The sequence below is a fragment of the Corylus avellana genome, chromosome 4 (assembly GCF_965113065.1).
Source record: "Corylus avellana chromosome 4, dhCorAvel1.hap1.2, whole genome shotgun sequence".
NCBI classification, from domain to species: domain Eukaryota; kingdom Viridiplantae; phylum Streptophyta; class Magnoliopsida; order Fagales; family Betulaceae; genus Corylus; species Corylus avellana.
In genome coordinates, this window is record NC_142493.1 from 25,938,976 (window position 1) to 25,966,471 (window position 27,496).

A 27,496-nucleotide genomic window follows, 5' to 3' on the forward strand; every position below is an offset into this window, starting at 1 on the left:
GATTTACTTAATTTATTTTCCCTTACAAAAGAAAGATGTCGTCTTAATCATAATTTTTTTTTTTTTAATCCATTTCTTAATTTAGTGAGGAATTCAAACTTACTTAAATATCTAAAATTTTCTTTTCAACTTCCGATCCCTTCATGTCAAAGTATATCACCGGAATGCTTCATATATATATATATATATATATATATATATATATATATATATATATATATATATATATATAACTAGACTATAAATCTCGTTTCTTTATTGAGAGAATGGACCAAAATATGTACATCATACAACATAAAGTGTCGAAACAATATTGAAACATGTTAACAAATTAAGTATAAATCATATTACAATACGTGTGAACGAAGTATCAATCAAAGTTCTTCTCCAGTTCTCCACGATTTTTGTTGTTCTCCATAATAGAGTTGGCACACTGACGTCAATGCTTGAATTTTTCCTGGTTGTTTTGTCATCAATGGACTTTAATTTAGTGGGCCACTTATATATGTTCCATTTGCCCATCTCAACCGACAACAGTATGACAGGAAGAATGCAGCAAAGTCACGTCTCATGATAAAGATAAAGAAGAGCCTAATTGCTATACATACGAAGTTTAAACGCTAGAAATTCTTTGTATCCATTTATCAACGTGCATGTTATCTCTTGTATTTTGTATGTTCTAGCTGCTTTTCTTCGCTTTGTAATTGTTTAGATTATATACTTAATTAATGAATATGAGTATGCTATTTAGTAAACTGTTATACAATTGTCATCAAATTTGGTGATGTAATAGTAAAAATTAGCCATTAAATCAGAACATTAAAAAATGAAAAATAAAGTCTAATTTTCATTGTTACTTACATTATCCCAGTTATTTTAATGGCAGTTATATAACAGTCTACTAAAAAACATTACTCTAATAAATATACTTAGGTGGTATATATTTGAAATCCCTAATTGAAGCTGTAGAGCTCCCGGATATGGAATCGAAGGACGAGTTCGACATGCACAATGCCCACGATGATGAGTAGCATGATGCCGTCTCGATCGGGTGACAATGACGACGACTACTTCTACTACGGCGGCGACAACATTGGCGGTATTTTGGGTTTGTTTTTGTTTTGGTAAGATTTTCAGAATTTTTGAATTTTTGGGTATGCAGTTATGCCATTATGGTATGTGAATTATGTCAAGTTTTGAAGAGAAGTTCAGTCAACCCAAGAAGCATGAAGCAACCAATTAATATAAGTGAGAGGTGGAGGTTTTCTTTTACGTTACAACTCAATATATAATAGAGTCGTTGTAGAGGCAATTACTGCATAGGACCTCACCCTATATGCACTATAAACCAATTGGGGGATTAAATGGTGCGTGGGTCTTCTCATGGTGCATGTGTCTAGTCAAGTCTAAATATAATTAAATATAATTGTGGACTGCAATAAACGTAAATATTAATATTGATACTAATTTTTTTGCCTTAAATATTACCAAATAGATAGAGAGATAACGGTCTGTGTAATCTTTGCTTCAAATTATGTGGAGCCATGTCACTGCTATGTTGGGCCACACTTCCGGCCGCTAGATATTGGATAAAGATTATCATTATAATAATTTTACCCTTGGTGCTCTTATGGGTATTGAAAAATCTATAATACGACTTCAAACGACACCTATTCAAAAGTCTAGGTGATTCATAAATATTATGCGGAATAAGATCTGACCTAACAGTTAATAATTAACCAAATACAGATATGTAATGAAAATCAAGAACATAGATATTTGGTTACGAAGAGGAAACCATTTAGAGAACTCTCTAAATGTAAAACCTCTCCAGGGCAGCCAAACCCAGGAAATCAATCCACTATAAGAAGAATAAGGAATACAAGAAGAATTACAAAACCTTTGCAATTAACTCTTCCTTGTACACGACAAGCGACCGACTTAACTTCTACCGCAGTAGCCATTTCCAAAACATCTGGCACAATTCTTCTATAAGATTTCCTTTCATCGGAACTCCGATTGGCTTCACGTATTTAATCTTTTCTCAAATACAACTAGAACAATATCTCTCTCTAAGCTCTCTGATTTTGCTCTCAAAATACGTACCTTTCTTAAGCAAAATAAAATGTTTAAATAGAGAATAAACAATACATCAGCAGCCATGTCCGAACAGGGCTAATTAGGGGTCCGGACATGGCTAGGGTTACATATGCGTAACTTAGTGGTGTTCGGACCTCCAACCTCGTGTGTCCAGACATCTTATATACAAAAGGGCTTGTTGGAAATTGGGTCCGAACCCAGCTTCTGGCGGTCCGGACCTCCCCTTCAATATGAGGTTTCTGGAAATGGGGTCCGGACCCAGCTTCTGGCGGTTCCGACAAGCATTTTAGAAATGCTGTCCAGTCTTGATCAACAGCTCCGATCAATGGGCATTTGTGGTCCGATTAAGCTAAAATTTTACAGGGACGTTCATGACATATGAATCTACATTATGAACGGTGGAGATTGGATTATGAGTATTCTATATCAGTGTTTGAGCCTATGGACAGTAGCCTCTGCATTTTGGAACTGAATTAAGCCAACACAAGAACTAACAGGTATTACAGCTCTTACCCTTTTTATTCCATTATAATGTTTATTTATTCTCAAATATGTAAGGACGTGTGTTGTGGATGGCATGATTGATGATTCCGAAACTTTAGCATCTCTAGCGCGCAATAGTGGTTATTTTAGCTATTCAAAATACACATTTTTCTATTTTAGTTACCTAATTTTTTTAATTAATATAAATTCCAACAAATTATATATTCAACTCTCTACTGCTACTTCTTTAAATGTTATTTTTATTGTTTTTAAGGGGTAAGGAGAGGGAGATTGAGGAAAGAGAGAGAGAAATGATTAAATAATTGTAGAATCTGTTACAGTGAACTGTCACATATTAAAGTTCATTGTAGCAAAATTTTTAGAACGACTAAAACGAAAAAGACTGATAATAACTAAATATAGCTATTATCAGGAGATATACTAGTGTAATAAAAGTATCATTTTTTATCCATAAAAAGTCTTAGGTGGCAAGAGGCCATAGGCCCATCAGTGGGTGGGGTCACATCAACTACGGATGGAGCCTATAACCTCTTGCCACCTAAGACTTTTATGCACCAAAATTTGTCTTTTTATTGCATTTTATCATTTCTCCTATTATCAGTCTTTTAGAACATCTGCTGGAGATGTTCTTAGTGAGCTGAAAATAAAGTCAATAGAGAATTTCATTAACGTTTTCATAACATAAAGTTTCACCAAGAGAATTGGTCGACCATCTATTAGGCCATATAGAAGCTTCAAGCATTATTGCAATTGCAATTATTATAGCTTGATGCAGGGGTGCCAAATTGCAAAAAGCAAAGAGAAAACAACCCATTTCCATATAGCCTGAGGGAAAAGATAGTTGGGAAATGAATAATGGGTGCAACAGTTAATATAATATGATTGATTCATCAAAAATGGAACCACCACTAAAGTTTCTGCATTGAAGCCTGCAATTATCCTTCTTTCTTTATTTTCCCAGTGGAGATCCGAAAGGGATAATGCTTTAGTGAAAGTGTATATTCAGAGAATATTCCAAGATAAAGAAAATTATCAGGGGAAACATATATGGGGTAGGGAAAGCTCTACACCATAAGCAAAAACCAGTTTAAATTACAGCATGCATGAAAGTCAGTCTGTTATTATTGCTTCTGCAGTGCAAGAGACTATCTCATTTTCCAAGAGCCACAGCATGCTAACACCATGCATGCATGCATGCTAGGACATGATTCATGTTTTGGAGGTGGGTTTAATTTCTTTGCCATGGCCATAGCCTCAATTTTCCTTCTGTTCATGAGTTTAAATATTGGAACAAAACGCATCACTCAATAGCTAGCTAGCATCACGTTTTCTCGAGCGGATGAATGCCTGCTCGAGACACGTGGCAACATGTTCTTGTATTTTATTCAAAGGATTTGGGTTAGGTAATATATGTTGTAGAAGAAGCTAGAGCAAATCCTTATTCTAATGGCGCAATCATTTTCCCCTCGGCCTTGTACCTGTCGGACGTTAACCGTTATATCAACCGAGGGGAAAAGAATTCAAAAGCTAAATAATTACTGTTTCTTATCAATTGATTTTGGTTCGACCAAATTGTTTCTCATGAGAACCTAAGGTTTAAAAAGATTATTTATTTCTTATATCCGATATATATAGTACTCCTCCTTATATTTGAGTGTTGTGAACTTCACTCATGAAAGATCTATCATTATAAGTGGAAAAGGGCAGTATTGAAAATTTAATAGGCAGCTGAAAAAAGGGAAAAAAAAAGAGAATAGTTTCCCCTCTTATTTCTAATTTCCGTACTTACATTGGGTCTAGAATAGATCATATAATTTATTTTCTTGTATTTCTTGAGAATTTCGAATACAGGTAGATGTATCATTCACGTACAGTACGGGTGATATCATTTACTAAGTGTCCACTTGAGCCTTGGTCTACGTCAGGCTCTGTTGACCCTCGAGCCTAACAAGGCTTTTTTAGCCTTCGAGCTAAGTTTCTCCTGTTGGATGGTGAGGACTAGTGCCGTCAGATTAGCCCCCTCTTATCCAAGGGGAACCACTGATTGGCTGCCCTAGCTAATTCGTCGGGTGTATTATGATGAGTATAGTAAGACCACTCTAACAACTATATGTGAAGGAGAATATTTGTCGGACATTCCTCACATCACAACAACCATGTTTGCCACACATCTAGGCCGAGGTAGTTTGTACTGACAAGATGTCACACGCCTAAGCAGGACAATCCATTATGGCATGATGTCATATTAATCCTCAAAAGGAGTAGTCCATACTAACAAGTTGTCGGGCGCTCAAGAGGAACAATCCCTACTAACAGGACGTTCCTCAATCAGAAGAAGCCCTAGTTGCTATACCCCTTCTCCTATAAATAGGAGTCCACTCTAGCTAGCTGGTAATTTTCTAATCCCTAATTCCTAAGTTTATAACTTTTCATTCATTTCAAGATTTTTTTTTTACTAACTTAAGCATCAGAATATTCTTCGTTGACGCCTTCAACGAGTCACCTCTACCTGTTTTATGTGTCTCCACAGATCTCCTTGATTGAACTACTAGCTAACACGTATGCTGTCAACGGTCAACTGTCCCTAACACTTGCTAACTGCATAACGGTAAGCCCATTTATAATTCAGCATGTAATTAATGTTGATTTCATGAGTCCCATCTGATGGAGCTAGCTAGTTGACATGTGTATTGTCATAACTAGTTCCTTGTACCCAAATAGAACAGTATGAATAAATGAGTCGCCACCCTTCCATTGGAGCAAGGACTAAATGGCCTTTCCAACCACGTAGGGTCGACGTGCCTTTTAGATCATCCAAATTGCTCAGAAAAAAAGGATTGGTCATCCCAAATTGTATACCATAGACGGACCATGATTAAAGCCTCCCAAATTGGCAGCCACGCGGAATAAATTAGAGGTCTTGATGAGTGATTAAGCGGGTTTATCATGCTAGCTACAAATCGCCATCTCTCACGTACGTCACGATGGAAGTAAATGGTCCCTCTTTCGGTGTGTGGAATCGTGTCCAGATTCTTCTCCAAGAATAATATGCACTCGATTTGCCTACTGGAAGCTTGGGGCCTCTACAGGATCAGGGACTGTTGGGGGGTTGTTTTCTACAGAGACACTGGTTTTAGTGCGATTTGCATGATCATCATAATAATGGGGAGTGGAGCTATAGTTTATCCAACACTTTTTTTTTTTATTTTCTTTTGAGTGTGCATGACGTAGGAACATTGCTCCCCTTTGTGTTCCCCCCACTAAAGAAAAAGCCCCACACAATCAATTTGCTCAATGGGATTTGTAAGAGGCACTTTTGGTGAGGGGGGGAAAAAGAAAAAGAAAAAAATAAATGTTTTAGGGGATTTAAGCCAAAGATTGCCCATCACTTGGGGCTGGAAAGGAATTAATGTCGTGGGATACTGCTGGCCGGCATGTATGTACCCTTTTAGATTAAGGGTACCCATTAATTATTGCGTTTAAGGGCTGTCCCAACGCTTGGATGGCACATGAGGTCGTCAAATATTGCTTTCTCGTGTCTATGTCACTTATAGTGCCAAGCGAAACTTTGAAGTGTCCAAATTGGTGGAATCAGAATCTGATGGGACGCTACTTGGTAAGCAATCTTGATTTAAGGGCAACTTGTTACAGATCGGGATTCCCTATAATTGAAGATCCCGACAATTTTCCTTGTCTCTCCTTACAATTTCTTGTACGTTGGATAATTAAGGAATTGTAGAGGATCTAGATTCAATTTCTGCTGGGGTAGAGTCCCCAATAATTTTAATGCTCATTTTATCTCCTTAATTACCAAATGATCATGAGGTCAAATCTTCACGGACATTATTTGATTCCCCAAACAGAAAACGAAAAGAAACCACTAAAAGAAAAAGAGTGTTTTATTTTATGTCTATAATTATGTTCCTAGTTCTAAATGTAGATTCATTCATGCACCTCTCATGACCCCATAAAGGTAAAATTCTGATTCCAACCTGAAAAGGAAACCTGATCCTGATAGGGGTAAGAGTATCTATGGGATAAGAAGTTTCTAAAAGCAATTTAGGATTAAAATTACTTTTAGCTATGTGAATATCTTATTGATAAATGTTTGGAGTACTAAAGTTTTTACTACATTTTTCATACAATTGATAAAAAAAAAAAAAAAAAAAAAAAATGATTATAAGAGTGTAAAATTAACAAGTCAGACTTTTTGCGTAATTATTTTACCAACTTATAATAAAAATTGTAATACCCCTACTAGCACTCTATCTTAATATACCAATTAATAACCTTATTCTTCGGAGGAATTTCTATTTGCTTAATTCTAATTTCTTAGAGGTTGTAGTGTGCAACTTCAACTACAAGTGTGTGTATATATATTCTATGTATATCTTTGCTTTGGTCAAGAATGTTCAATTTCCACTTTTCAGCAAAGGAGAAGAGATCAATATCAATTTGTTTAGGATGAGAAGGCATTGTCACAACCCAGTTTTAATTTATATCGAGAAAATGAAAAATTCACAAAGAGTAGGTGAATTATAAAGGCATTCATGAGTATTATAAGTCTCTTTTATTGGTTCTTTATTAGGTAAGATTGACTTTTATAAGTGATTATTTCTATTCCAAATTAATTAACTAGAGTGAGAGCGCACGACTAGCCTTTTTGTTATATTGTTACAATTGGTATCAGAGCAACCCAGCTACCTAATAACATTATGTGGTACTAGAGCACTATATGACATGACCTCGACGAGGACGTTTAAAAGATTTAATCGGGGGAGATTGTATAACACCCAGTAATTCTTTTAGTATAATTGATTTTTCGAATTAAATAATTCTTTTAGGCTAATAACGGGAATGTGTGCTGAAGTGCCGTTACAACCTTCTTAATAACTTTCCACGTGAGTCTGCATTAACATAACAAAAAAACAGAAAATGATGCATCGATCTCCCACCAAACATCCCCGGCCCATAGATACTCTTACCCCTATCAAGGTAAAGTCTCCGATCAAAAGTTGACACACTTTCTCGTTAAGGTAAAGTCTCCGATCAATCACTTCTTTCCGTTGCTCTAACTTTTTGAGGCTTATTTTAATCTTTAGTCGAGTATTAATTTGGAAAAAAAATGATGACTTTAAGTGTGTAATCCATTATCGTGGTGGATATCAAATTCTCTCTCCCTATAAATTCTGGCTGACAACCACAAACCCACAAGCGAATCGCAGGATTCGTGGTTGAGCTTAGGGCCCGAATTGAAGTGGATTAATTAGATGGATTAGCATTTACTTGGTGTACATAAGATGCACAATTTAATACGCATCCTCTTTCCAAGGAGTCACCAAATTGCCAACATGCATTTTAATTCAATTTCATTGGGACAGTTTATATAAAAAAATTTGGTGAAGGCGACTTGAGAGTGAGAGTACAACGAGTATGATGATTACCGTCTCATTATGAATATAAAATTAATAATAATAAAGTATGTTTATGATAGTACAAACAGCCACCCCTTGTGAAATTATTTGCTATGATCTTGCTAATTAATTACGATCCTTGTTCAAATCAAAATGAAATACATTTTATATATAAAGTATTAAGTGTATTTAATTGAAAGATTTACATCTTTCATGTCAATCCAAAATTTTGGAAGAAAAACCAAAACTTTGAAGCATATGGAGAAACGTTTGTGCCATATTGTCTGGATACAAAGAGGTCAACTAATTTATAAAGCATCATCTTCACTTAATTAACAATTAATAAATTGAGTGGTGGAGAAGAGAGCTAGTCACCTAGCACGCCGCCTTTGACACGGGGATTATGAGGTGCATGTACGCATTGGAGCGAGAGACTCTAATTAATTTTGGAAATTAAAGTTGAACTAAGTTGACAAAGGGAGTCTAGGTTTTTTTTGTTTTTTTCAGTCGACCAAGCATGATGCATCACGACCCCATACAAAAACCTAGAGCCTTATTATCATTAGAAGGCTTGGGAGAACCTCGTTCAACCAAGACACAAACTTAATGAAAATCTAATGTTTTCTAGGCCTTGGAATTGATTAATATGCTATTTAAGGTGTCCATTAAGTTGAATTTTGTGGTTACAATTTGTGAAATAATTTTGAACCGTTAGATGTGTCCAAAATTACTTTAAGTATGACATTTTGGTCATCTTCATAGATACAAAAACAGTACCGTTGTCTCATGTCTCCTATAAATTTCTTTTGTGTTATTCTCTCTATAAGGGTGTTTTCATGTTACTCTAAAATGAAAATTTAAAGTACATTTGCGTTTTATTGTATCATATAAAAACAATTTTGTCAAATCCCTTTAACATTTAAAAAGGAGACAAATATGTTTTTGCCCTCATAATTTTCTCTATTCTATTCATAATTTTTATAACAAAATTAGGCCAACTCGATCCATAAGCAATTGGCTTAGTTCGGTTATGCCAAGATGAACAAAGACTCAAGTCGTCCTAAGAAAATTTTAAATGAGACAACAAGATCATGAAATGGATCCATTTTTTTTTTTTTTTTTTTTTTTTGAAGAAATACCGATATCATTCATTATGAATAAGCTTGCAAAGCAAGTACAAGTTACATCATTCATTATGAAATGGATCCACTTCTTGTATCAACAACTATTTCTTTATTTCTTTATGTTTATTTAAAGAACAATGTTATATCTCACAATTATTTTACACGGTTGACATGATAATCTCAGTCAATATTTATTTATTTTTTTAATTTTAACAATAATTAATCTAAAGATTGATTAGAACTATCACATTAATATTAAGATAAAAATAAAATTTTTAGTATTAATTACACGTATTTAAATATGACTATTTTGAGTAGAAGATAAATAGCATCCACTTTAAATCATAAAACAGAAACGAACTTAAATCATTATTCATATGCTAATTAGGTATGTTTCCATGCACATGCTCGCTCCAATTGTATTTTTTTTTTTTTCTTTTTTGGGTTAAATAATACAACAAAACGTCATTTAATTGATCAAGTGCATCAGCTGGCCACCAATTACAATTGCGTGATGTGACACGCGGTCAAGCAACATGGTGAGGTGCGGTGCACCTGCACAAACACGTAGGATTCTGGATGACGAGAGAAAAATACCTACGACTATCGCATTCTTTATGACCACAAAAGGCTAACGCATTATGAAGAAATGCAGATAACTGTGACACGGGTGAGGTAGCTAGATTATTAATTAATTAATTAAGCTTTAGTACGAGTAAGTTATTGACCCACCATCATTGTTTTCTGTTTCCATAGTAATATAAATAGATTTTTCTTTATAATATATATTCATCAAGAGAAACAATATTAACGTGTTTCATATTATTCAGGAAACTAATTAATGTGTGATCAATTGACTACAAACTAATTGCCAATGGCAGAGTAGGAGGGTCGAGAGGGGATAAATGATTTTTGTAGTCCACCACTAACTATTGAGCGTAATTTTCAATTTTTTGAGCACGGCCATGTGCATGATAAAATAGTTGTCATAAAAGACAGATGTTAAGTTTAGCGGCCTCTCAACACACACGTGCATGCGTGGCAGCACATGATTATACCCCGACAACTTTTGTCGTTTTAGTGTTTCACACGCTATTTAGTGTTAAACATTCTCAATAATTCTACGGGTCATTTTGTAAAAAAACTTTAGAAATTGACAGATGTGACACTGCTTTGATATATCAAATTATCATTTTGTGGCAAAATAAGCCATTTCGTTAGGATTGACCATTAACTAATCTTTTCACAACACACATACAACATCGTCCAATAAATTAACTTCTTGTCGGAACAACAATGCGGAAAATGAAGATGCATTTTAACTATGATATATAATATCACATGTAATTAAATATTTGTAAGACTTATTCCTTTAATAGGAAAAGATTTAATGCATCCTGCATGATTTACTTTGGTACGTGGGTTGTTGCATGAATTTTTATTTTATTTTATTTTTTTACACCTGTAAACATCGATCGTTTTGAAGAGATTAATTTGGACACAACTGCATGCCGGCATAGGATTTTTAGTGGAATTTGGCTCCCCTAGACCTGAACTCTCTGATATGTAAATATAACTCACGTAGGAGCTGATAGATTATGATTTTTAATTAAGGTTGTGAGTTAATTAAATATGTGATTAATTATGAAAGTAAACTATGATGTTTCAGTGCTTTGATGTTATCTTTATAGTTTATCCTTCAGTTAATTAATTTAGAAAAGAAAATTTTTGTAGTATTTTTCGTTGCCGGTTTAACAAACATTAAGGCATAGTCAGGATCGGAACTACATGGAAGCTAATTAAACTCCATGTTTCTCCAAAAAAAATTTAAAAATGACTTTATAATTTTTTTTTTCAAATTAGAATTTTACCTCATCAAATTTTTTACTTTTTAGCTCAAAATTTAAATGCTAGTTCCGCCCCGGCCCGGGCATATATAGTAGTATTTTGATTGAAGTAATATTTGAAAAGCATTCAAGTAATCATAGCTTCTTAATTGCAAACAATTTTGATTTGGCCACCTATTGGAGACTTGGAGTTGAGTTGGCATCACAAACGGATATGCTTTAAAGATCCTTCGTTAAACGCACTAACTCAAGATGATAAACAGGTCGTCTACTCAAAATTTAAAATGGTGGGAGTGGGAGTGGGAGTACTGGGGTGGGGAATAGACGCCGCTGATATATGGTCATCGTCGATTTATTTTTATTTTTTAAATAACATAAAATAAAAAATAAAAAAATTATTGGATAACACGTTTTTCCTTCTCCTTTTTTGTTTATAATTAAAATATAAAATAATAATCACAAAATATTCAAAAACCCACTAAAAATGTATCAAGTGAACACAAAAATTCAGATCGACTCCTTATCATCTGAAAGGTTGCTGGCCAAATGCATTGGGCAAGAGCTGCTGGTACTTTATGGGATTATACCTATTAAAGTAGAAGCAGAGGTCCAGAACCATATATATATATATCTTCCCTTTTGGCTGCACAAATTAAAGCTGTTGATCAGTAAGGGTCATATCTTCGATCTTTTTCAATTTGACTAAGGGCCCTCTGATATTCCACCACCTAATGAGCCCCCTTTGGCATCACAAAGAATACCCGGCAGTACATGAGGGCCGGGCCTCCTTTCATTATTCTTCGGTCAACTTGTCCAAGCACCATGGAGACATGTAAAATCAAACAAAAATCAATGTCAATTAAGCAAATTAAATGTGACAGATGGAAAATTTTTCATCCATTCCTGTTAAGTTTGTTCTTCCTTGTTGGTAGTGGAATTCATGACATATATACATGGATTATCCTGTCCAATGTTTTGATAAAGACGACAACCGTGAAAGTTTGAAATTAACAAGTGTCAACTTTTGATGCCATTTATGTTAGCAAGCCTACGTAACACCACTAGGGCTTTGGCTATGGCTTGATAACCCCTTTAAGGTCCCTTTTTGGGGTTAATAAATTTTTACCCCCTTTTTTGCTTCTTTCTAAAACTTACTTCTTAGCGTTTTTCAGAAAGTACGGGGAAGATAAATATGTTTTTTTAGTTTTGTACGAAATATTGTATAAGAAACAGACATTTCAACTCTACACGTGAGTCCCTTATGACGTGTTACGATCATAATAGTTTTTAAAAGTAGCATTTATTTTTAAGTAGGTTAGCAAACACTTCTCAATTCTTCTTTTTGTTAAGTAAAAAGCAAAAAGGAAGGTTAAAAAGGTTGTCCAACGTCCCTATAATTCTTAAAGCCAGAGCAATGTAGTTCTTACGTAGTACATACTCAACCCCCACAAGTATGTGGGAAATTGCATGCGTATATGGTTTGAAGGAAGGGACAAGATGATGTGAAGTGGGCACTTCGAAACGAAAGGAGTGGAGGGCTAAGAGTCGGTTTGGCATTGTGTTTGATGGGCCTTAAAAGTGCTTTTAATACTCAAAAAGTCTGTTTGAAGAAAAAAGTATTTGTTTGGTAAAAAAATTAAAAGCACTTTTAAGAGTTCAAAAAGTCTAAAAACGGTCAAAACGCACTTTTGCAAAAGCTTAAAAAATGAAGCTTTTGCTCAAAAGCTTTTTTTTTACTTAAAAGCTTTGTTTCTCAAACACAATCTCGAACCGGCTCTAAATGTTATTACAGGTTCTATCATCAATTGGAAAATCCGTGTATTTACAAGCTGGAGGCAATTTAATTTGGTCCTGAAAATTATATATAGAACAAACAGAGGCCTCAGCTTTGAGTGGGAAACGTTGAAATGCATCAATGTGGTATGATTAACAAGGGAAAAGGGCCAAGAGCACTGAGTGCATGAATCTTAGTGGAGGATACATAAACATTGATAAAGAAACTAGCACTAAATCAAGAAAGCAAATTAGGAAAGAAATTAATATTATGGGCGTTGCACAATTTCTTTGGCCTATTCTTTTGGTGGGTATCCTCTCAAGACCTAACCCCAACTTCTACTAACCAATCCATCTCCTGTTCTGATTCTTTATAAATAATATAAAATCTGCAGAAGCTTTACATCATATCAACCCATTATTTGGAAAGTTCGATCAAAATTTTGGTGGGGGAATCGGGGTGATGTCAAAAGGAAAGTATCTGCTAACAAATCATGCTTCACTAACACTCATTGATATATGTGTAATAATACACTGAAAACCCATTACAGGGTTTCACAGTGTGAGCACCCAATAAATTAATTAAATGAGATCATATAAAGTTAGATATATGCTTAAATTAGTCTCCAATTAACCTAAGGTATACAAACTGTTTCGGAAAGTCAATGCAGCCACGTTAATTAATATTGAACACGATTTGAAATGCACAAGTTTGAAAGAATTATATATATATAGTGCATGCTTGCTTTACACCTGGAATCGAACAGCAGGCTTCTTTCAGGAATATTAATGTAGGATTTGCACATTTTTTCTGTGGGGGATTAACTGATATGACTGGATGGTAATTAAGAAGATGAGCAAGGGGTTGCACGCACTGTATATATGGTTCGTGTTTATTAATGAGACGCAACAATTGAAAATGTTGACATGATTAACACGTCATAATCACGTGATTGTAAACATAAACTTGTGATAAATTATCAAGATATGCATATCTTTAATGTTCCGAAAACATATGGTGGAAGGTCGAGCTTAATTGGGTTATCTCTAGTGAAAAAATTATTGGAGATCTTTACGTGCAAAAATTAAGGGTGAAGATTAAATATTACCTCCAACAACAAAAAAATAACTGAAGTTCTTCCCGAATTTTACAATTCTCATATTAATTTTTGGACACGACATCTCCGTTCAGTCTAGGGTCTGATGCTGATAGAGAGGTATTTTTGTCACAAAACGATAGTTTTGTGTTTTCCTAGTGTCACACTCGTCGCTTCAAAGATCACAAACTATATATAAAGTTGCAAAAAAGGAAATTAATTAACAAACCTGATCCAGAAATTAGAGCTTCGATCAGTCTGAACATGTATACAATTTAGTCAACAACAAGAAATTTCACGTTAAAGTTTGCCGCAATGATATATGCACATGGAGACAAATGGGTTGTTCGATCGCTTGTTGCACTTTCCTTTAAAAGGTGAATATTGTTCATGAATCATGATGGGTCATGAGATATATTAATTAAAAAAAGAAAAGAAAAGAGAGAGAGAGAGAGAGAGAGAAAGAAAATTAAAAAGATGATATTATTCGACATGCAAGGTTAAGAAGACAGAAAGGGCCTCATCAATTTGTTGCTGTACTACTGTTGGTCTGGCGTACACGTTTGATTCATCAGCAGTATTGCCGCCCAAGCAAGCTTAACCATAGGATTCTCTACTTCTTTATATTGGCATTATTCCAGAACTCTAGTAGTACAATTCTAATAAATAATTAAGAGGGTTCAAGATTGGATAGAAATTAGCTACAAACTATAAATTATTATTATTACTTTTTTATTTTATTTTTTATTCACAGCTGGAGAGAGAGAAGAGGAGAAACTATAAATTAGCATATGTTATTCACATGCATGACAGTTTATTAGAGCGATTTGTAAAAATTAGCTACAAATCCAACAGATGGATCTTTTCCTACTAACCAACGGGTAGAATTAGAGATGGTAGAGTCGGTAGTAGGATCGATCTCTATGCTGTAGAGTAAGAATATTTAATGAGTAATAATATAAGGAGAATTAGAGTCTTCTTAGAGTCCTCTCAAATGTGATGTGGCTTTTTAAATTATCATTAAATTTGAGATAATCATTATTGAATTTCAATCTATTAGTGATTTTAAAAGTCACATCACATTTTAGAAGATTCTAAGAAAACTCTAATCCTTCTTATATTACTACTCAGAATTAATAACCACGAAAGAGTCACACACCCTCCAAAAAAGAAGGTGGAGATGCCCTAAACAGTGAGATCAGGGCTGCGCAAGCTAGCCTCAACAAGAGGGGCCTCTCTCTTAGTCCAACGGTGCAGGTTATACGACCTTTGGAGCCCAATGCAAACTGCTGCCATCATAGAGAATGAGTCCATCTATGGCCAAGTCCAAATTTAGTTTTAGAAAATCAAGAGGAGGGAGCCATTTCTTGATCTTGAGCATTGTCAACAGCTTCCCTATTACTCACCTTCCCTATATACAATGTAAAAAAAGTCGCAAAAATACCCACAACACATATTCTATTGGTTCTCTAAGTATTGAGAATGCTTAAATTTTACCAAATGTGTAAGAAATCAAAAGAGCTTGCTTATCCATTATTTTAATACAAATTATTTATTTTTCTTCTCATTTCTCGTCCCTTTACCTTTCATTAGGAATTATGTTGAGATTTTATAAAAAAAGTTGAGGGTAAGAATAGAAACTTGTATTTTGTAAATAAAGAATATTTAATTGATATAGAGAAATATAAAGAAAGTTATTGTGGAGTGTGTTTTGATAAGGAAGAAAAAATATATTTTTCTTTCTTAAGAAAAAATTAAGGGAAAGTTGCTGAGAATGCTCTTAGGTGCTAATTAATTCAAGGCCTGGAGATGTGAGGTTAAGCTTTTGTTTTGGAGGGTGATGCTTCCCAAAATCAGGTAGGATATATATATATATAAAGAATAAAAACCCCACTGATATTATCTTAAAGTGTTTTTTACATAACGGATCAAAATACATTAAAAACTGACGCTTTAAATCACAAAATATGACCTTTTTATTAGAACTAGTCTGATTAAAAACCGCTCTGCATGCATCAGAAAGCTTAGTCAATAGTCTTAGGGGATATATTCTCATCAAGTGCTTTATTAAGAGATGCTGCCGGCGGCTAAGCTTTTTAGTTTGGAGGGCCAAACCAATATATAGCATTAGGGGAGAAATTCTCATGAAGTGGATTATTACGCACGAGACATGTACAGCCATAAGATCAGATATCCAGGACAATTACCACAAAAAGTTGAAAGTGATGATGATCATCGTCCATGAGAAATGAGAATGGAGGATATATGGCACGATCAATAAACACGTGATGAAGTGATCGAAGGTATTCATAGACAAGAATATAAACTGTTATATATATAACTGTCATCTTCCCCTATAATCTTTTTTCCGTATTTGATTAAAAAAAAAACTGTCATATTATTAAGATGACCCGATAACAAAAATTAGCCCTCAATTTTTTCCTTTTACAAGCTTATATTGAGGCTGATTTTTATAATCACGTCATTTTAATTGTATGAAAATCGTAAAACAATCTGTTAAATAAATAGTATTACTCATCTCGATGAGTTTTTTTGAAATGAAAAGGCTTACTTATAGCACATATAAGTCTATAGTATAGTGGATATTGGATAGTACGTACAACCTTACCTACAATACAATGTATATATATACATTGTATTGTAGGTAAGGTTGTACGTACTATCCAATATCCACTATACTATATATATATATATATATATATATATATATATATATAGTACAAAGTAAATATGAGAAGAAAATCACGTAAAGACTTTGACATGTGATTCAAGATAATATAAGAAAAGTAGATAGAGTGATTCATATCTTCTTCCTTTATGCTCTTTGGTCGATCGCTTTAAACTCGAGAACAAAATCCGTTTCTTCAGTCAACATGTCCCAATCATCATGGAGACACATTGAATCGAACCATAATCCATGTCAGGAAAATGTGACAGCTAGTACTTGAGAAATATTTCCCAATGCTTTTGTTAACATTTTTCTTGTCCTCCTCATCGATATTGCACCTAGAATCTGTGGAGTTGAGCATTTGAGAATAGAGTTGTCACCTGTGAAAGATTGAAAACACTATCAAATGCTTTTTCTTTTTCTTCTTTCACTTTTTTCCAGAGCCAAACCTTTTTTGGTTCACCGCATTATACTGTAAGTGGGTCGTCCTTATTAATTTCAAAATTAAGTACAGGTGACATCATCAGCAAATGAGAAGGCCTTCTCATTTGTAAGAACAATTTGAGTGGGGAACATTGAAATTAATCCAGGAATGTGTTGGTTAGTAAGGAATAGACATGGCCACTCAACTTATTTTAGTGGAGGCGGCTTTATAAAATGTTGATACACCCACTGCCACCATCCCAATTGCATTCAAGCTATAAGCTTGCAATTGCTTGCCCAGCTTAAAAGCAAAAATGAAAATCCATGTAATTAGCTAGGAAAATATTAGATGATTAAGAACAAATTTGAGACCCTATATATATATATATCAGATGAATAATCTTAACCCAACTTATAACCAAGCAATCAATGCTAGCTGTGTTCAGGTTAATTTAGAGAAGGAATTGAAAAACTACATATTAACATCGATCAAATGCAGAAAGTATATACTGTCAATAATTCGCTGAAATTCGGGACGTGATATCATCATGATTAAAGCTGTATCGCACCAAAAGGCCATTAGCGATGTACAGTTTAAGCACCAAAAGATGAGATGACGTAAGTTGACTTTGCGGGTTAAAAATGTCGAAAAAGGGTAATAGAAGGAGTATATTCAAATTAACATGTAAAGTACCCATAACATCAAACACGAATGGTAACTATTAAAATATATTCTATGTTTATTAAAGATTTAGTTTCCTTATAAGCCTAGCTATAATAAATTCCCTATCTTACCTTATTTAGGACACCTTAAATTCTAATATCATCCAATATAATATTGTAATGCTCCAGAAATTAATTAACTCAGAAGGGTTACCGTAACATTACCAAGACTATTTAATAAGTAATTATCTCGGAAAGTCCCATAGACGTCCGGATCAAAGGAAAATGTAAAGGAATATACATCTCTTATTCCTAATTAACAAACAAAAAATAGCCACGCATCTAATTAAGTCACATAGTTCTCAAGGAGTAGCTCAATCGGCTGTAGATCATACGTAATGAAGCAGAAGTTACTAGTTCGATTCTCTCCTCCTTCTCTTATGTGAACATATCAATAAATAAATAAAAATTAAGTCACATAAAATGATAACGAGAGCAAGATGCTAAAGCATCACAACATACCTAAAAATAAAGGATAATGTCAAGTATCTCGATCATAGACTGGTCGTCAGATCTAGAGCACTCAAAATAATACATATCAAGTCTGATAGTCAAGAGAACATCAAATACAAATAACTAAGCTTCATCAAAAGAAATCCACAAAGATCCCGCACAAAGCTTATATACTACGTACCACAACATGAGCCCAAAAAAGGAAAAACCCTCCTCCAGGCCTACATATACTCCACCATACTAGCTAGGGGTCTCCACAAAGATAAGCCTAGCCAAGTCACCCATGTAATTCTCTTGCAATGACCCCCACGAATTAACCATGCATCTTTTACAGATCTCACCAACTGCATGTAAAGCAAAAATGTAAAAATGTTTTATAGATGGAAAAGATAATGCATAAGTCTACGACTTAGCGAGTTAATACATTAGAAAATAGGTTATTTATGTAGTGAACCCAATCTTTTATAAAAATAAGAAAAATGACGCACATCATCATGCAATATGGTTATTGTAAGATAAACAAGATTGAAAATCATGTTGATGCATTAATATATGTACTATATATATTACTATAAGTGTTCAAGTAATAATTATCCTCCATATGATATATTCATACTCATAACCTTTTTATGAAGAGGTTTACAAAACACGTGCAACATCGATGTCCCAATGAGGTACAATGACCCGTTACCACTAGTGGTTCGACGAAGATCGACCTTGAATGATCCACACAACTAACAGTGCCGCAGAGCGTGACCACCATTTGTATCGGGCAGGTCACCTCTTCCCATTGGATCCAAGGCAATTTACATTAAAATAAATGTGGACAATGGGTTGAAGCCCATATACTAATATGTACATGCTTTAATTTATTTCATACATTTTTCCAACGGTACCCATGTCATATAAATATATAAATCTTTTTTCTTTTTTTCTTTTCAATGTATGAATTTAAAAAACTCACACAACCAATCATTCACTTTCCCAAATACTCCATTTGCAAAAAATTAGATCGAGTTAACAACATTTGTACAAAACATTTCATGTAGGTATAGAATATGCATGTTTGATAATAAAAAAGACATGCAAAAGTTGGTAAATAGTTTCCAAGTGAATTTTACTCATCTTGATCGTAAGGGTCCTTTTAGTAAACTTCTTCGAACTCACCAATTTTGTCATCTGCAAAATATCCTAATGTTAGAAGGGCCCATTGGGCTAAAAGCCTAAGTCTATTCCTCAAGATAGCCAAGATACATTTTCTGGTCCAAAAGTGATCAACCTTTATGCATCCAAACCACTATGTTAACAACTTTATTAACTTTCCATTAACAACCCCTTAATTAAGAGCCCCGGTGGATAGTCCTTATCCATCTCTCACAAAGCTTACACTCGCATTAAAACCTACTTAATCCGATTAAAAGAACAAACAACCTAAAGTTAGGGTTCTTTTCGAAAAAAAAAACTTAAACCTTTCTTCTTAAACCAAACTTAAAACAGTACTAATTAAGACAAACAACACGTACACACATAACCAACTATAGGAAAGACAGTAAATAACAAGAGATTACAAGACTAGAATAAGAATTCTCACATCGAACGATGTGAGAATTTTTGCGACGAAAAAAGAAGAAGTCATTGGCGGCGACAAAAAGTCACCGCTAATGAGGAGTTATTAGTGGCGACCCTAAAAGTCGCCGCTATTTAGCATTAGTATTGGATTAGTAGCAGCCACTAAATAGCGGCCACATGTTGCCGCTATTTGTAAATAACGGCGACTTTTTGCTCATTAGTCTACGCTAATGACTTTTTTTTTTTGTAGTGGTTGTGCCTTGAACATATGTTACATGTCTCTTTCTAAAAAAAATATATATATAAATAAATAAGAGTAAAAATCTTACTTTTAGCATTAGCTAGTCTAATTGAAGTATCAGTCCTAATTTGCAGATCAAATAACGCAGTCAAAAGATTGAACATCAGACAATCAATATATATCCCGATTGTCTATATATATATGGCTTATGGCTTACCTACAACGATGATAATGATAATAATATTAATATTATATTATTATTTGGAGACGGAAAAAACGAAATTATGAAAGCATTTGGCATTCCTACAACTGTAAGCATATTCTTCTTTGTACCCTGGTCGAAAGTTTCCTACTTATCTACAAGAAGAAATTCCAAGAATAATTATTAAATATTATTTAAGCATAATATTTATTAAATATCGAGCAGAAGACCGTGGAATAGTTTATCAAGAAGTAAAATAAAATGACATCATTGGGTATATTGTGCAGGCATGCGTGTTTTATTTATGTACGTATGAGACATGCCATCCGTCCTTTTCATTGGTCCTCTTTCGTCTATAACTTTTTGTAATTCACAATTAGATTTGTGAAACTCAAAAATTAATGACAGTTTAGAGCTCTTAATTAACTTGCTATGAGAATAAATTGTAAAGTTATGGTTCAAATTCAGAACTTGTGCTTTAATACTATATTCTACTAAACACAAATACAAGGGGATAAAAAAGAGTGAATTAAATCATCTAATTAATATTTTAATAAAATAAATTAGAAAAATGTATTACCATGAATTCTTCCACTTCCAGCAGTGTGGTGGCATGTATATATATCATTGGACTGACGGATCGAGGTGACTATACCTAGAATGACCGATCGAGGTGGCTATCCCTAGAATTGTGACAATCGTGCTGTCTGCACAATAAGAATTAAGAAGTTACTTGGATTGTCTGAATATCCTTGTTGGTTACTTGGATTGTCTGAATATCCTTGTTGTGTTTTTTTTTTTTTTTTTTTGACATGTCTACACAAAAGTGGGGAGGGAGATTCGAACTAGTGACCTCCGCTTCATTAGACGTGGTCCTAATCGATTGAATTACGTACCTCTTGGGGATAATATCCTTGTTGTGTTACTTAAACTGTAGTTGTTGTTGTGTATCTACTATTAAAACGTACTACTGTTATTATTATAAGATGTTTGTATAGGTTGCAATTGGAAGGTTTGACAATATTTTGGTTTGCATATATAGATATAACTTTATTTTATTTTTATTTTTATTTTATTATACATTTGTATAAATTTGGACATTTGATATCCAATATCATGTGTCAATCGTAATATTATATAAGTCCCTATATTTTTTTTCTTCTATGTCGTAATCTAAAGTTGATGATAATATTGTCGAATATTGAATTATGGTATATATATATATATATATATATATATATGAGGGGAATATGTAATCTTTTCCTAATAACTTTCTTCCCCGGCCACATTTTTTTTTTGTTTTTTTGAGTTTTGTCACCCACCAATACCATACTATATATATATATATATTATCGATTAAATTATATGCAATAATTTAATATTATCTAACCAGTCGATTTCCTCAAAAACATCAAACTTCCAGGTATAAATGGAGGGGAAGTAGAAGGTAATCCTAGGATCCTCAGAGTTGCAGTTACACTAGTCTCACAAGGCTAGGAAATATGAACATTGATCATCGTCCCCAGCAGTCCAAGTGGTCCGCTGACCTTTGTCAATGTGGAGAGGACACGGGGACATGTAAGTTCTCTCTACCCCCCCTCCCCCTTTTTTTTGTCCTTATGACCATAAAGTGCGTCTTCTCTACATGAATTGGATAAAGTTCGGACATTCACTTGTGGGCGTGATCCAAGAAATTATTTGCATTCAAAGAAAATCGAATATTAAACTTGATGGTTGACGAGACCTGGGGGCCAAACTACTTACCAATCAAGCCAACCCCGCAGCCTCTCATGCACACAAACACACATACATACTTCGATCTTTTAAGAATTGTGTTTAGAATACAACATTGACATTCATGGAAGCTGTGGTCCAGGTCTCATAACATGCTGTCTTCCGTGCATCACTTTTGGCCGAATTGCTGAGGTTTTGGATGAAGGTCAAAGCTGTAAGTTTATTCACACAATTAGGCCGTCCAGAATGATATATATAGTAAATTTATATATTGACATTTTAACTTGGTGCTTGTCCGCCACTCTTTCTTCATTCATTTTGCATAGCATGCGTCGCACAAGGCTGCGTTTATGGGATTTTGATGGCCTTCCAATGCCACTGCCTTCTCTCGTGCGTCTATAGAGAGAAATTAAGATCGAAATTCGGAATACCAGAGGATCCTTGTGGCGATTGCTGTGTACACTTCTGCTGTGAACCATGTGCTCTTTGTCAAGAGCATGCAGAGCTAAATCATAGAGGCTTGGACCCCTCCAAAGGTTGTACATATATATATAACTGACACCAAGCTAAAACAGATGAAGTACTCCTCCTCTTTTGATTGAAGATTATGATCATCTGATGCGTGCATGCATATCTGCTTGCTACTTACTACGTTGTTGAAACAAAATAAGAGAAGGATGGTTGTATAGGCTGATTTTTAGATTTTTGTTCCTTGCTGCCTGTATTGGACTTTGTTCGTGAGGTGCTTTGTGGGCTGTTTCATGTATCGTGTTCTAGCAGCTTTGTAACAACTTTGTATTTCATGATAATTTTCCAATCCCAATGTTTACTATGTTAAAACGGGTTGTCAATAAAAGTATAAAAATAGGCGCTAAAGAGAACTATATATTCAAAGATCATTCAAACGAACTTGCGACAAACTGATCTTTTTCTTTAGCCTTTAAAAAGGTTTCACGATTTTCAGAGAGAGAGAGAGGGAGGCTACTATTCAAAAACATTGGGAGAGAAAAACCAAACACTTTGAGCCTATTTTGGGACACCTCTCTTGTTCTTCTTTTGCAATTAAATCACCAAAAAAACCTTTAGTCACTAGAATTGTAGGTTGCAGTTGACAAATTTTGTTCATAAACAAGACTCATGTAGAAGAATGTTAGAGGTTCTGGAACCATTGTAGTGGGAGGTAAACCGGTCATTTTGCAAGTTGAGTCACTACAAAGAAATTTATTCATCAGGGCGACCTCATTAGGGGCAACTGCAAAGTGGACACTAATAGTCGACCCAAATGATTAATATTAGCGTTCACAGTGGATGCTAATAGTCTAGGATTACAAAGGTTTTATGAGTGGATTAGTTTGCAACGTAATTAAGTCTTTTATAGTAAATACATTTGGGGTTGGTTGGCCCTTGGAGAGTTGTTTGAAAGTTTCCAATTCATTACCAAAATTTCTATGTTCATTTTTTATTTTCTTCTTGCTTGAATTTTGTATTGAAAAGAAAGGGTGATAGAGATAAAGATGAATTTATCTGATTATATTGAAAAGAAAGAATAAAGTGAAATTGATTCGGGCCCAATCTCAAAGCTCCAAGAAAGCGTAAGAGTACAAATTGGTTCTGGACTTTTCGTATCCTTCTCATAATCCCTGCAACTACTTACAACTGGTTCAACTAATTAAAGTTGGCCTCAACTGGGACAACTGAATACAACTAGCCTAACATAATACAAGGCCCAATTAGGTAAGAGACCCATTACAGCTGACCCATCTTAGATTTTGAGAGATTCAAAAGAGAGAAGAAACAGGAAGAGAGTTAGGAAGCAAAGCAATGAAAATGAGTGGAAGGCTAGTATAGGAGACTGCTGAGAGACCGAGGGAGTAAGGGCATGTTTGAGATTGTGTTTGAAGGGTCTAAAAATGCTTTTATTAACACTCAAAAAGTCTGTTTGAAAAAAAAATACATGTTTGGTAAAAAAATTAAAAGCGCTTTTAAGGGTCTAAAAAGCCTAAAAATTGCCAAAATGCACTTTTAGCAAACTTAAAAATGAAACTTTTGCCTAAAAGTTCTTTTTGACTTAAAAGTTCTATTTCTCAAACGCAATCTCAAACATGCTCTAAAGTGATGAAAGGAAAATTTGAGCGAACGGGAGGATGCATATGAGATGTGCGGCGGGCTAAAAAGATATGGATTAATTAAGGTCACAACACTTTAACTTAAAACCCTAGATGCAAAACGAGGTCATAGGCGGTTAAAATAAATTAAATATTTCACGTGTTAGGCATCACCTATTAAAAAGGGATTTTGAGCTCACACATGAGAATAAGTGTTATTGATTAAATGATTAAATTTAGTAGTTTTGGGGGAACTAGCTACCGGCCTTTTCAGCCCGGCATCTCGCCACCTGGTTGTAGTTTGAAGCCAATAGAAGTGCACACATTCCAGCTGAGCATGGACATGAATATGTTGCATTCAATCGTTGAGAGTGTCAAAGAATATACATATTATAATTTCCAGATGTCGATATGGCTTATGAGTTTCGGTAGGATTCTGTAATGAATATCGATCACTTAATTTGACAAAAGGAGGAGAAATTAGTAAATGCTTATAGCTAGGACGGCTTACATTATTTTAGAGGACGGCACTCATCGGTATTTCTATAACCATGATTTCACTATTTTCTTATCTTCTTTGCTCGGAAGTTTCTTGGTGTATATATATATATATATAATACAAGGCGACATTTCTTAAGTGGCCGGGGACTCTATCGAGATGATATATATATATATATATATATATATATATATATATATTACAAGGCGACATTTCTTAAGTGGCCGGGGACTCTTTCGAGATGATATATATGTTGATCATATTTTAACATGCAAGTAAATGGAGGGGAGGTATAAATAGATGAATCCCAGTTAGCATCCTCCCAAATTGGTCATTAATTTCTTTGGCATTCAATTGACATGAAGTTTTTTGGTGTTTCTCTTGAGCCCAAATGGTCCAACGGCCTTTGTGGGTGTGCAGGGGACGACACATGTACATGTAAGTGCTCTCTTAATTTCTTTCTCCAGCACCATCGATGCACACAAATTTTGAAATATAGTCTACAATATATATTGACATTCTCATGTAATTGGCATGCATGCCACCATACATTACAGGTTGCATGACATGCTGTTTCCCATGCGCCACCTTTGGCCGAATCGCAGAGGTTTTAGATGAAGGAAAAAGCTGTAAGTATATATATAAATCTCATTTGGCTCAGAATAAGAAAACGTATATATAGTGGATGCACCAGAAGCCCAATATGTCATAAATCAAAAACTTTTACTTTTAACCTATTCTATGTGATTCATAGTGTACGTAATTTGTGGTTTCTGTCTATTTTGCAAAAGCATGCTGCCGGCAAGGTTGTGTGTATGGGATGTTGATGTTGTTCCAATTACAATGGCTTCTCTCCTGCATCTATAGAGAGAAATTACGATCCAAATATGGATTACCAGACGAACCATGCTGTGATTGCTGTGTACACTTCTGCTGTGAATCATGTGCTCTTTGCCAGGAGCATGCTGAGCTCAAACACAGAGGATTGGACCCCTCCAAAGGTTGTAAACTGACTCATCATGACAACAAAATTATTGTTACCTTTTTTAGAGGCTGACATTTTTTGTTTTTTTTTGTTTTTTTTTTGTTTTAATGTACTAGGTTGGACCAGTCGTCTGTCCATGTTTAGATGATCTCCCAAGTTCCGTGGAAGATATATATTATCAACCAATTTGCCGGGGCTTCATCTTTTCTTTTTCTTTTTTTCCTTTCTATAAGTTTATAATAAATTTTCTGGAGGGATAGATAGTCAAATTTAAAGTCGCAAGCATGGTTGAATAGATTGTTATATATCTTAAATATGTTTTCTTTATTTACTCATTCAACCATCTATTATATGTGGTGTGGCAATTGTAGTGAAAGAGAAAAGAACTCTCAAAAGAAAACCCATGTACGTAATGAAGAAAAAACATTCAAAAAAAATGCCTTTTCTAGCTTTTGTCTATGTCAGAGTTAGAAAATTAAAAGAATATAAGGAAATCATCTAACATTCTCCAATTAGAAATAAGGACGGAGATGAAGATATCTTTGTCTTCGTCAAATGAAGATTTAGATGAATCTAACCTTTGGACCACTTCTGAAGCCGAGAATCCTTTTCTTAGGTTATGGGGGCAACAAACTATTGGATCAGACCAATTTTCAACTTTTTGTGTTTTTATTATTTACTATGTTATCAACTGGAGTAGGGTGACTATAGACCCTCACCTATTTCTTGTGTTTTTTTTTTTTTTTAATTATTTTATTGGAATCTTATCTTAAAAATCTAATAATAATAATTTTTTTTTTTAAAAAAAAAAGACCTTGCTTGACCGGATGATTCCTTGAAACGGCGGCTACCAACCAAGAAGTGATACACGCGTGTATTAGTCCAGGTAGGCAGAAATTGCATAGGATGGTGCCCTGAAGCTTCACGAGTTTGCATAGGAGAGTTATATATGCTCATACAAAGGGCCCCGCAAGTCGTAGCCAGGGAAAACATTTTTCAGTATAACAGTTTTCGATTGACGTTCTTTGTGTTCTTTTAAGCGTATCTTAATCTTCAATCTTCATGCTCTGCAAGTTTATATCTAGCATAGGGGCTTATTTATAGGTTAGGATTAGGTTTTCTACTTCAACTTGTCCTAGAAGTGTTAAGAGTTGTGACTCGTTATTTTTTTGGTGAGCTGGTATTGGTCTTGAGTCCCGTAATGTATTAGGTGACTAATAGATTGAAATTATTCCCAACAATGAGTTAGTGTGAGGGTGCGTGTATTATTTTTCTAAAAAAACAAAACATGACTTTTTCTCGTTTCCATGAAAAAATTGGTCGGATATAGATGAATGTGCCGGTGTGAATGGCCGAAAGAAAAGAAATCTAGCTTGCTGATAGCTGAGGAAACTTTGAGCTTGCAAAAGCAGGACTTGCCTTAATGAAGAAGTTGAGCAGTGAGCATCGACGCCAAGGGCCAAGGCTATGGTGTCCGCAGGCAGATTTCTACAGCCTGGAAGTTGTCGCTTTCTATTTCTTCTTGTAATAACACGAACATCTACCTACATGGTACGATTTAATTAACATTAAATGAGTGAGAAGAGAAGCTGCTTTCTCGGAGTAAATAAAAGAGCCAACTCTTGTACGTTTTCCTTTTTTGGTGTTGCATTTTGTGGGATTTTGTCTCCTTTTCATCTGATGTGGTTTGAATTTGTTAAGGAAATTTCTGCTTTCAGAAATCGTTCCTCGTCTTCAGATTTCGATCGGATTTTTATAGTGTTTATCTTTCAACAACCTCCTTTTAATGGTTGTTGTAGCGTCTTAGCGGGGTCACTTTGACGTCTGCTAAGACTATTTATGTGTTATTTTTTCAGCAAAAAATACTTTATGCAATCTTTTTAAGGAGGACTAAGTCATATTTTGACCTATTTTCTATTAGTTGTTCATATTATTAAAACATTCACTCCTCTTTTCCCGTGATTTAATTCATGTAACTCATTCCTTATTTGCTTAAAAAAAAAAACACACACAA

The 27,496-nt window shown here is 34.5% G+C and overlaps 2 pseudogenes; both read left to right on the plus strand.

Moving 5' to 3' along the window:
- The first annotated feature begins 21,661 nt into the window (after positions 1–21,661).
- On the plus strand, positions 21,662–22,452 carry LOC148586516 (protein PLANT CADMIUM RESISTANCE 7 pseudogene; annotated as a pseudogene).
- A 2,437-nt stretch (positions 22,453–24,889) lies between these two features.
- Positions 24,890–25,554, plus strand: LOC132178303 (cell number regulator 7 pseudogene; annotated as a pseudogene).
- The last annotated feature ends 1,942 nt before the right edge of the window (positions 25,555–27,496 follow it).